This window comes from Xyrauchen texanus, chromosome 18 (genome assembly GCF_025860055.1).
Source record: "Xyrauchen texanus isolate HMW12.3.18 chromosome 18, RBS_HiC_50CHRs, whole genome shotgun sequence".
Classification (NCBI taxonomy): domain Eukaryota; kingdom Metazoa; phylum Chordata; class Actinopteri; order Cypriniformes; family Catostomidae; genus Xyrauchen; species Xyrauchen texanus.
The window spans coordinates 15,949,829-15,962,013 of record NC_068293.1 but is presented as its reverse complement, the minus strand read 5'-3'; the positions used below and the strand labels follow the sequence as shown (position 1 = coordinate 15,962,013).

The 12,185-nt window shown below is 47.2% G+C and overlaps 1 protein-coding gene across 1 annotated transcript in view; it reads right to left on the bottom strand.

Moving 5' to 3' along the window:
- LOC127658652 (insulin-like growth factor 2 mRNA-binding protein 2) overlaps nucleotides 1-12,185 on the bottom strand; it is a 106,875-nt gene that overhangs the window by 27,791 nt on the left and 66,899 nt on the right. The window lies entirely within an intron of this gene.

Sequence of the window (12,185 nt, the reverse complement as noted above, 5' to 3'; positions counted from 1 at the left end):
CCCAGTGGAAACGCAGCCTGAGAAAGCCGAACTGTGTTTTAGCGACACTGTAAATATGGAAAATTCCTCAAAAGCTTATCGTGGATTTTCTTTATCGTGATATATATCGATATCGTTTTTATCACCCAGGCCTAGTCCAAGGCTGTTGAAACATAATCCAGCTCCTTCCCCACTGTAACGTGGCCCTGAGCCCCAGTGGAAGATGTTGCTATCATCGAACTCATCAATTGACCAAGGAGAACGTACAGTAAATATCACTACAAACCTCTTTCCAGAGACCTTGGCATTAGTGTATACTACCAGTTTATGATTTTCAAATGTTCTTTAGATTGCATAACGTGTATCAAATGTCTTGCAAATAAACTTTGCTTTATTTGTTTAATTAGGAATAAGGTTTTCACCTTATTAATTAACAGAGAAACAGCAATTTATCTTTCATAAGATAATAGTCATAGTTTGCTATTGCTACATCCAATTCAACCACTTGCATATTTCCATCCTTTGCACTTGTATTTACCTATTCATTTATTTTATCTTTTAGCATATTAGTACCATTTTGTAGGTTTTGTTAGATACTCTTGTTTATCTTTTTGTAAATAAAACTAATTTTGTTACAACTGTGTGTTCCTTGTGTTGATGAAACAAAAGGGCTCTAAAGGGTTAGGCAGAATCTCATAAAACCTTCAGAATAATCAGATGACCAGCTCCCTCCAATTTACATATTTATTGAATGGTGCATTTGGATAATTATTTTACTGTTTAGGTGAAACTCCTTAGCTGGTACCCCAAGGATAGAGGGTGTACCTCTATATTAATAAAACACACATACACACCTTAAGTGATGTGATAAAAAAGCATCAATCTACACTCCAAACCCCATAATGACAGAAAAACCAGATTTTTGATAACTTTGCAAATTTATTAAAAAGAAACAAACTAAAATATCTTGACATAAGTATTCAGACCCTTAACTCTGTACTTAGTTGAAGCACATTTAGAAGCGATTACAGCCTCAAGTCTTTTGGGGTATGATGTGACAAGCTTTGCACACCTAGATTTGGGGATTTTCCATCCTTCTCTGCAGATCCTCTCAAGCTCTGTCAGGTTGGATAGGGAGCGTTGGTGGACAAAACCCAGTATCTGGCTGGGCCACTAAAGGACATTCACAGAATTGTCCCTAAGCCAATCTTGTGTTGTCTTGGCTGTGTGCTTAGGGTCATTGTCCTTTTGGAAGGTGAACCTTCGGTCCAGTCAGAGGTCCTGAGCGCTCTGGACCAGTCTGATCAGTCCCCCAGTCCCTGTTGCTGAAAAACACCCCCACAGCATGATACTACCACCACCATGCTTCACCGTTGGGATGGTATTGCACAGGCAATGAGCGGTGCCTGGTTTCCTCCAGACATGACGCTTGGAATTAAGGCCAAACAGTTAAATCTTTGTTTCAACAGAACAGAGAATCTTCTGTCTCACAGTCCGAGGGTCATTTAGGTGCTTTTTTGTGTCTTGCTCTGAGGAGAGGCTTCCATCTGGCCACTCTGCCATAAAGCTCAGATTGGTGGAGTGCTGCAGTGATGGATGTCCTTCTGCAAGTTTCTCCCATCTCCACATATGATCTCTGGAGCTCAACAAGATTGACCATTGGGTTCTTTCCATTGAAGAATTATGGAGGCCACTGTTATCTTGGGAACCTTCAATGCAGCCAAAAACATTTTGTAGCCCCCCAGATCTGTGCCTCGACAAAATCCTGTCTCTGAGCTCTGCAGTCAGTTCCTTTGACCTAATGGCTTGGTTTTTGCTCTGATATGCATTTTCAGCTGTGAGACCTTATATAGACAGGTGTGTGCCTTTCCAAATCATGCCCAATCAATTGAATGTGTAGTGTAGAAACATCTAAAAAGTTATCCATATAAATGGGATGCATCTGAGCTAAATTTCAATTGGCAATACTTATGCCAATGTCATATTTCTGTATTTTCTTTTGAATACATTTGCAAAGTTATAAAAAATATGTTTTTTGCATTGTCATTATGGGGTATGGAGTGTTTTTAATTGTTTTTATTTAAAGCATTTTAGAATAAGATTGCAACATAACAAAATGTGAAAAAAGAAGGGGTCTGAATACTTTCTGAATGCACTGTATATTGCGGCTCACTGTATTTCTACACGACAGCCTACTGTCATTAAAATACTGCAACTGCTTCTGCATCAATACATATGCAACGCCTCAGTCTACTCACATTAATATGGGGGAGAGAGGAAACATGCACAGAGCAGGAACGTGCATAAATGGAGCATGTTCGGTGCTAGAGAAAAATATCTGAGGATGCAGCGCTGAAAGATCAGCTCTGTTGTTTCATCAGAATGCTGCACTTAAAATGTAGAAACGGTGAGAGGGGCAATTGTCATCATGATGTCTCATGATCCATATGGAACCAAGGACTCAGTGACCGCTGTTTAAGACCATTTCAATAATTACAGACGGAAGCCACTACTGAGACAATGTGCATGTGTGTATGTGTACAGCATTCTAAAGATAAAAGCATCTTTATTGATTAGACAGTATGTCTGGAGGAAGTTGAGTGGGACGAACTGGGCAAAAATCCAGTGCTTCACACATGAAGAGAACCACACTGGCCACTAATAGGCAGCTCATGTGATTAATCTCAGAAACAATGAGTATTGCCTGTGAGGACAGATCATTCAATACGGTCCATAAGAAAGAACAACAGAGAAAGACAGACAGAAAAATATAGCTGCCTTTATGCAGGACTGTAGCCGAATTCAATATCATATTTACCAGCGGGAAACAGAATATTTTTAAACCCTGACTTTTTTAGTTGGGGGCATGCTAATTAAAGAAACATAAGTAAGTTTCAATTTCTCCCATCTACACACATGATCTCTGGAGCTCAACAAGAGTGACCATTGGGTTCTTTCCATTTAAGAATTATGGAGGCCACTGTTATCTTGGGAACCTTCAATGCAGCCAAATATTTTTTGTAGCCTTCCCCAGATCTGTGCCTCGACAAAATCCTGTCTCTGAGCTCTGCAGGCAGTTCCTTTGACCTAATGGCTTGGTTTTTGCTCTGATAAGCATTTTCAACTGTGAGTCCTTATATAGACAGGTGTGTGCCTATCCAAATCATGCCCAATCAATTGAATGTGTAGTGTAGAAACATCTAAAAAATTATCCAGATAAATGGGATGCATCTGAGCTAAATTTCAAGTGGCAGAACCAAGGGTCTAAATACTTATGACATTGGCATATTTCTGTTTTTTCTTTTGAATACATTTGCAAAGTTATCAAAAATCTGGTTTTTGCTTTATCATTATGGGGTATAGAGTGTAGATTGATGTGATTTTTTTTTTATAATTTAAAGCATTTTAGCATAAGATTGCAACAACAAAATGTGAAAAAAATTAAGGGGTCTGAATTCTTTCTGAATGCACTGTATATTGCTGCTCACTGTATTTCTACGCGACAGCCTACTGTCGCTAAAATACTGCAACTGCTTCTGCATCAATACATATGCAATGCCAACATATGTCATATCTACTCACATTAATATGGGGGAGAGAGGCAACGTGCACAGAGCAGGAAAGTGCATAAATGGAGCATGTTCGGTGCTAGAGAAAAATATCTGAGGATGCAGCGCTGAAATGGTGAGAGGGGCAATCGTCATCATGATGTCTCATGATCCATATGGAACCAAGCAGGGTCTGGACTCAGTGACCACTATTTTAGACCACTTCAATAATTACAGACAGAAGCCACTACTGAAACAATGTGCATGTGTGTATGTGTACAGCATTCTAAAGATAAAAGCATCTTTATTGATTAGACAGTATGTCTGGAGGAAGTTGAGTGGGACGAACTGGGCAAAAATCCAGTGCTTCACACATGAAGAGAACCACACTGGCCACTAATAGGCAGCTCATGTGATTAATCTCAGAAACAATGAGTATTGCCTGAGAGGACAGATCATGCAATACAGTCCATAAGAAAGAACAACAGAGAAAGACAGACAGAAAAATATTGCTGCCTTTACGTCGTGTCGGAATGTCGTGATAAGCGCACATGAATGCCCAACATGATCACAAAGAAAATCGTCACGCTACTTCTGAAAATTAATGTTCCCTAAAATCTGCATCATTCTGCTGAGTTATTGGTATACACCATCCCCCATTAGACATTTTTGCATTAATTTAAATGTGAACACGTTTAAATCTAGCGCTACTGAATGTGTGTTGCGTGAGAAACCTTTGAGACAGGTTCTGGTCCCATGGAAACCAGGAAGTAATCGTGCTCACATTAGGTGTTTGCATTTTTGCCCTAATATAAACATTTTAATCCAGTGATTGTTAGGTTTAGGGTTTGGGTTCAGGGGTATGGTTAATAAAATATGCATTCCTGTTGATAGTCATCAGAAACACATCATGCATACTAAAAATACTTCAAGATTTTTGGTGCCACATGTGAACATTTCACCTCAACAACAATACCAGCTTCAGCCAAGTTGGTCAAATTTCGATACACACAAAATGAGTTCAGCAGGACTGTAGCCGAATTCAATATCATATCTACCAGTGGGATACTGCATTTTTTGAAGCCCTGACTTTTTGAGTTGGGGGCATGCTAATTAAAGAAACATGATGTAAGTAAGTTGGTATTGGTCATAATTAACTTCTGCCTAACTTAGCCAATTAATTAAACTGCCTCACTCTCTCCTCATCCTGTCCTCCAAAAATAGCAAACTCAAATGCTCAAATGACAGGCAGAGAGAACCTAACAGCCTAATTACACATGGACACTTCATGTGTTTTCACTGATCGGATAGATATCCGATCATGAAAAGACCAGGTATAAATTCCCTCCCAAACACATTCAAGACGGATTGCAATCTGATCGCTCAAACCACTTCAAGAGGTGGTTTGAGAAGCATTCCATTCATAACTCTGTCAAGTGTAAATGCATCTGGATGTTCAAGACGCATATGTAAACTTTACCTACGAGAAGCCCCCAGGGGGGAAATTCTGCATGAACCCAAACAGAGACACATGTGCACTGTTCAAAGTCACTTGGAATCAAATAATAAATCACATCTTTTCATTTTTTTTGCATGGCATTAACATAATCACAGAACTGAACTCTGTGTTTGCATATATAGTGTGGAAATTGAAGATCAGATTTATATCTGTTTCGTGGAGACACATTGATGTGGCCAAGTGTAAATGGAATGAGCTTATTCAAATGGATAGCAATCCGATCTGTAAAAACGCATGAAGCGACCAAGTGTAAATATGCCCTAAAAGTCTTCTTATTGGCTGATGATTCTTTTTCACTGTTAACAGAGCATAGGGCTGTCATAGAGACAGATTTGATTTCTCAGGACATCAATCTGTCAGATAATAGGAAAATGTTCTGTGCACTATTCTATAAAAATCACATACAGCACTTTAAAATTGTCATTGTGCTGACTACACAATTAAGCTAGTGGTACATATAGTATTTTGAGAAAACGTCTCGGTTGCCTACGTAACCTCGGTTCTCTCTAGATGAGGGAACAAGTATTGCGTAAGCTAGCTTACGCTACGGGAAAGATTAATCTTTTCTGAGATATTGAAGTCAAAAAATTATCCTTAATTTTGTATCATTTGTCAACGCAGTGCAGCAACTGCAGACCTTGAGTGGGCTAGCTAGCGAGCTCATTGGTTGCTCTGCGGCAACTGCTGCAGCCTATAGACGAACTTGCGTGAACAAGCGCCCAATGAGAGGCGCCCGCGCACTCACTGTCCCAAAGCCCGCCAGAATGGGCGTGGCTAGGGTGCATATAAGCGCAGTTCGTAGGCTGGAACCCTGGTTTTAATTGAATGAAGCGAAAATCGCTCGTGGCGCGAGCACGGCCAGCTACGCAATACTCGTTCCCTCATCTAGAGAGAACCGAGGTTACGTGAGGTAACCGAGACGTTCTCTTCACGAGAGGTTCTCTCGTATTACGTAAGCTAGCTTACGCTCACGGGAACCCATTGTCAACACCATGCGCGCCAAGCATCCACTGCATGAGCCCCAGGGGGGTGGGGGGACCCGGGGGAGCCCTTGTGAGTGGGGAAATAATATTTGGCCGGCAAGAGTGCGGGTCAGTGTGTGTGATACATAAGCACATAGTGGGAAGGGAAAAACCGGCGGTGCCGGTCTGTGTGGAATGTGTCCCATTAGTGCAGCTCACCAGGGGAGCTGTAGCGTATTAAACCTTTAGTAGTTTTGCCTGCAGAGCGGGCACTTCCAGATTGTAAAATCTGACAAAGGTGGAGGGGGAAGCCCAGCCCGCTGCCACACATATGTCCTGAATGGAAATCCCGCTGGACCATGCCCACGAGGAGGCCATGCCTCTGGTGGAGTGAGCCCTAATGCCTAACGGGCATGGCAGGTCTTTCAACGCGTACGCGGCAGCAATAGCGTCCACTATCCAACTAGACAGTGTCTGTTTCGAGGTGGCGAGACCCTTGGTGCGCCCTCGAGCGAAGCGAAAAGCTGCTCAGCTGCGTCTGAAAGAGGCGGAGCGCGCAGTATACAATCTCAGTGCTCTGACTGGGCAAAGGAGATTTGTGTCGCGTTAAGCTATCGGATGCTGGCAGAGCCGATAGGGAAATAATCTGTGCTCTGAAAGGAGTACCGATCACCTTGGGGACATAGCCGTGTCTAGGCTTTAAAATGACCTTGGAGTCACTTGGTCCAAACTCCATACACGCAGCGCTGACAGACAGCGCGTGAAGGTCTCCCACACGTTTAACTGATGACAGGGCAGTCAGAAAAGCGGTTTTGAGTGAAAGGTATTTCAAATCCACGGATTCAAGCGGTTCAAAAGGGGGCTTTCATAGCTCGAGAACTACAGAAAGATCCCAGATAGGAACCGATGGAGGCGCGGGGGTTCATCCTTCTAGCTCCCCTGAGGAAGCGGATGACCAGCTCGTTTTTCCCGTGACTGGCCGTGCAGGGGTTCGGCGAACGCCGCGACGGCCGCCACGTACACTTTGAGCGTGGATGGGGATCTGCCCTTATCCAACAGCTCTTGTAAAAACACGAGCAGTGACGACACCCCACATGTCCGTGGGTCCAGGTCTCTGTCGGTGCACCATTTTGAAAACACCGACCATTTGGACGCATAGAGTCTTCTCGTGGAAGGGGCTCTAGTGTGTATGATAGTGTTCATTACTCCTTCTGGCAAAGCGGCGGGTAGTCGTTGATCACCCAGCGTGCAGCGCCAGCGCTCTGGGTGGGGATGCCAGATCGTGCCGCGAGCTTGAGAGAGGAGATCTGCTCTCACTGGGATGGGCCACGGGGCTGTCAGTGACAGCTGCGTAAGCTCCGGGAACCATGTCTGATTCTCCCAGCGTGGGGCTATGAGGAGCACCGAGTGACGCGTTTCCCTGATCCTCTGCATTACCTGTGGCAATAGCGAGACAGGAGGGAAGGCGTAAAGCGGGCAGTTGGGCCAGTCCTGGGCCAGCGTGTCCTCGCTTTTCGAGAAAAATACTGGGCAGTGAGAGTTCTCTTCTGACACGAAGAGGTCTATCTCTGCTCTGCCGAATATTTGCCATAATTTCTGGACTGTTTGAGCTTGCAGGGACCATTCCCCTGGGGGAACATTGTCTCTGGACAGTCTGTCTGGGCCGTCGTTCAGGTGGCCTGGCTCGTGCGTCACCCTCAGCGAGCGCAGGTGGCCCTGGGACCAATTTAGTATGCGTTTTGTCAGATGGAAGAGGTTCCTGGATCTGACACCACCCTGACGGTTTAGATAGGATACCACAGATCTGTTGTCCGAACGGACCAGGACGTGGTGACCCTGAATTACCGGGAGGAAGCGCCGCGGCGTACTCGACCGCTATCATTTCCAGACAATTTATGTGAAGGAGCTTTTCCTGAACTGACCATAGGCGAAAACCGGCAAGCCCTCGCAGACCGCGCCCCAACCCGTGTTGGGCGCGTCTGTCGAGATGACTTTTCGGCGAGATACAGCTCCCATCGTCACTCCCGCTGATACCATTCGGCCACCGTCAAAGGCTGCAGAGCTGATATACAGGTCTGAGTCACTCTGATCGTCTGGCGGCCTGTGGCCCACGCCCGGCGAGACGCGCGGGTGTTTAGCCAATGCTGAAGCGGGCGCATGCACAGTAAACCCAGCTGAAGTACTGCTGTGGCTGAGGCCATGTAACCTAACACTCTCTGAAATTTTTTCAGAGGCGTGAGGCTGTTCATCTGAAAAGACGCGGCTAGTCGCGCGCTGTGTAGATAAGCGAGCCGTCATTGCCACAGAGTCTGGTTCTATTCCAAGGAAGGAAATTGCCTGACTGGGCTGTAGTGAGCTCTTGGTCCAATTGACTGCAAGACCCAGACTGTTCAGATGACTGAGGAGAACTGTCCTGTGAGACAGAAGCTCCGTATGTGACTGTGCCAAAATCAGCCAATCGTCCAAATAGTTCAGAATTCGCAAGCCCTGACTCCGCAGGGGTGCGAGCGTCGCATCCATGCACTTCGTGAAAGTACGGGGTGCTAAGGACAGGCCGAGCGGAAGGACGGTGTATTGATAAACCTGACCGTCGAGGCGAATCTCAAGAATGGCCTGTGACGGGGATTTATCTGAATCTGAAAATAGGCATCTTTCAGATCGAGAGAAATAAACCAGTCCCCTGGCGCACATGCGCGAGGAGTTTCCTGATTGTAAGCATTTTGAACGGTCTTTTGCAAGCACCTTGTTCAAAACCCTGAGATCTAATATTGGTCTGAGGCCGCCGTCTTTCTTGGGGACAAGAAAATAACGGCTGTAAAACCCCGACTCGCTCAGTGAAGGCGGCACTCTCTCTATGGCCCTTTTGCACAGAAGGTTTGCTATTTCTGAACGAAGCATGCAGGCTGCTTCCGTGTTCACAGTAGTTTCGAGCCGCGCCCTGATTTGCTTCCCATGCTTTGAAGCGTAACGCTAGAGGGTGAATGGCCGAGTCGCCCTGATTGCTGTACACAACGGGCTGAACAGAATGTGTGAGCACGCTTATTGTGCTTATGCCTGACTGCTCGCAGACAGCAGGGACATGCTGTTCTGTGAGTGACTTCCCGATTGAGATGAATGGGGAAAGAGTCACATCTGTTAAGTGATGCGCGAGCATAGTCACGGGCACGGGACTTACACATAGAGAGGTGTTTGCTGGCCGTGTGACAGAGCGGGCAGAGAGGGGACGCGCGCACGGGCTCGTGGGTTTTTCCGTCGTTTTTTCAACAAAGCTAGGAGGACTTCGGTTGTTCAGGTTTCAGCGCAATCTTAGGCCGAGGCCCGCGGGGGGGGCGGCGGTCTGAGCGCGATCTGGGGCGGCCGCCCTGTCGACGCTGGGAAGTCTGGCTTTGTTGAGCTGGCGCTGTGAAGATGCTCGTGCAGGAGGCTGGTTACGTGGGCGGCCTGAAGAGGAGCTAGCGTGGCGAGGCAGGAAGAGATTCATGGCTTGGGTGGCTTTCTGGACTTCCGAAAAGCGGTCAACAATGCCACTTACAGCGGAACCGAAGAGACCGGACGGAGAGAGCGCGTTGAGGAACGTGAGCGCTCAGCTTCTCCCATGTCGGCTAGCGTTAGCCACAGGTGTCTCTCGGTTACAGTCAGCGAGGCCATGCACTTCCCTAGGGCTTGAGCTGCAGCTTTGGTGGCGCGAAGGGCGAGGTCCGTCGCACTCCTTAGATCTGTAACAGCCTCTGGGTGCCTGCCTTTTTCATCCCATTCCCGAAGAAGGTCCGCTTGGAGGATCTGCAAGACGGCCATGGAATGCAGAGCAGATGCGGCTTGGCCGGCGGCGGAATAGGCGCGGCCAACACAGGCGGAAGTAGTTCTGCAGGCCTTAGACGGGAGCACTGGCTTAGACCGCCATCTCGCGGAGGGCGGGCAAAGGTGTGCTGCTACCGAATCCTCGACCGGGGGGATGGAAGAGTAGCCCTTCTCGGCGGCGCCGTCCACTGAAGCGAGAGAGGTGGAGACGTGGGATCGAGGCCGAGAGAGGCGCGTTCCACGATTTAGAGAGCTCGGCATGGAGTTCCGGCAGGAAGGGAGCGGTGACGGCTTTGAAGAAAGCAGCCGTCGAGTCTGTTGGGAGCCTGCTCAGGGGGCGGTGACCACTCGAGCCCGAGGCGGTCGACGGCCTGTGTGAGGAGGCGTATCAGTTCCCCTTCGACTCCGGCGCGGGTCCTGCTGGATTCCTGGCCCGATGAGGGGGCTTGTGACCACTCCTCGCTGTCTGAAGCCATGATGGAACAGCAGCCCTTGTCCTCCGCCTCGCTCTCCGAGGTGGCAGCAGTCGCGGCCGCTGGCGGCAACTGCGCGGCGCCGGGGCGGGGAGGGTGAACGCGATGCTTTCGAGGGAGAGGCTCCGGCGAGACAGTCGCTTCTAAACCCGGTTCCGGCAGCCTTTGGGAGCGGAGCTTCTTCCGGCGCGGCGAAACAGAAGGCGGCGCGGCGGCTTCAGTCCTGAGCGCTTTGAGTCGAGCCCGCAGGGTCGACATCGGAAGCTCCTCGCAGAGGTCGCATCTGCCGTCAGCGAAGGCGAGCTCTGCATGCCCCAATCCCAGGCAGAGAGCGCAGATGATGTGGTGGTCTCCGGCGCTGAGAGGGATGCGGCATGAACCGCAGGTGCGAGGCATCTTTAAAAAGACGCTCGTGCTCTTTTGTGAAGTTCACTGAGGAACTAGTTTGCTTTAAAAAGGATATGTCGCCGGATGGCGTAGCTCGCAGGATGGCTGAAGGTGGCGGCGCCGGCTTCTTCGGCGCTGTCCAAGCTTGCTTGATGCCCCTCGAACGGCGACGCGGCTTCTTGCAGTTTCAGAGATGCGAAGAGCTTCGCTGAAGAGATGAAAATCAGGGTTCCAGCCTACGAACTGCGCTTATATGCACCCTAGCCACGCCCATTCTGGCGGGCTTTGGGACAGTGAGCGCGCGGGCGCCTCTCACTGGGCGCGAGTTCACGCAAGTTCCTCTATAGGCTGCAGCAGTTGCCGCAGAGCAACCAATGAGCTCGCTAGCTAGCCCGCTCAAGGTCTGCAGTTGCTGCACTGCGTTGACAAATGATACAAAATTAAGGATAATTTTTGAATTTTTGAAAGATGAATCTTTCCCGTAGCGTAAGCTAGCTTACGCAATACAAGAGAACCTCTCCTAAGAGAACACTAATCGGTTGGCTGGTTTATGAGGTGACAGCACACTACACTTTCAAAAAAAAAACACAAAAAAAAAAACACTGTGACAGCACGAGAATTAAAAAATACATTAAGCATTAATTATACACCTAATGTTCATCCTCTATTCTTCAATTTGTTAAACTAGCATCACAACTTCCTGGCTTTGTTGGGAAGTGAAAAAGAAAATTGCCAAACAAGCCCTTTTTTCCACACCTAAAATCACTAGACATGAAGTGATTGAAAGGCACTTTTTGTCCTAATTACAATTTCTAAACTCGTAATTAGAAACCTCCAGTATCACATGAATGAAGACAATATCATCTTATTGTCTCTTGGTCAAACTGGTGAAATATCTTCATGGTGTGCACAGTTTTACAACTTATTGCACCTGTGGTGGTGTCAGTGAATAGGTGTGTCAATTTGTTGTCAACTCATCAGGGTTGTGAATGGGTGGCGCCTGTAAGCATATACATTTCTTAGACCCTCTTTAGACCTGGTATTAACATCCATCTCAGTGATCTGTTTGCAAGTGGTCATTGCAAAATACACACATTTATAGTGTAGTATTCTTTCAAGAACCCTGGCGAGCCTCTGCCCCACCCACTTCCTCTGTCATACAAAGAGACAGAAAGAAAGAAAGAAAGAAAAGAAAGAAAGAAAGAAAGAAAGAAAGAAAGAATGAAAGAGACACCACGGGCGCCTGCGTTTACCTCCCTATTACCACACCGCACCTCCCTGAAAACACACACATTACAGTTGGAGCTCTGCCACACTCTCCCACTTGCTGCTTCATCACAATGCTCATTCCAACTAGACCAGAGAGTTCATCCCTCTCTCTCTGTGTCAGTCTCACACGTACTCTCTGTCTATGACTTCCTTTCATTCACACTCTCTCCCAAGAGCCCTGGCTGTATGTTTCCTTACATCTCTCTCTCTCTCTCTCTCTCTCTCTTTGGGTAAGACCATTACTGAACAT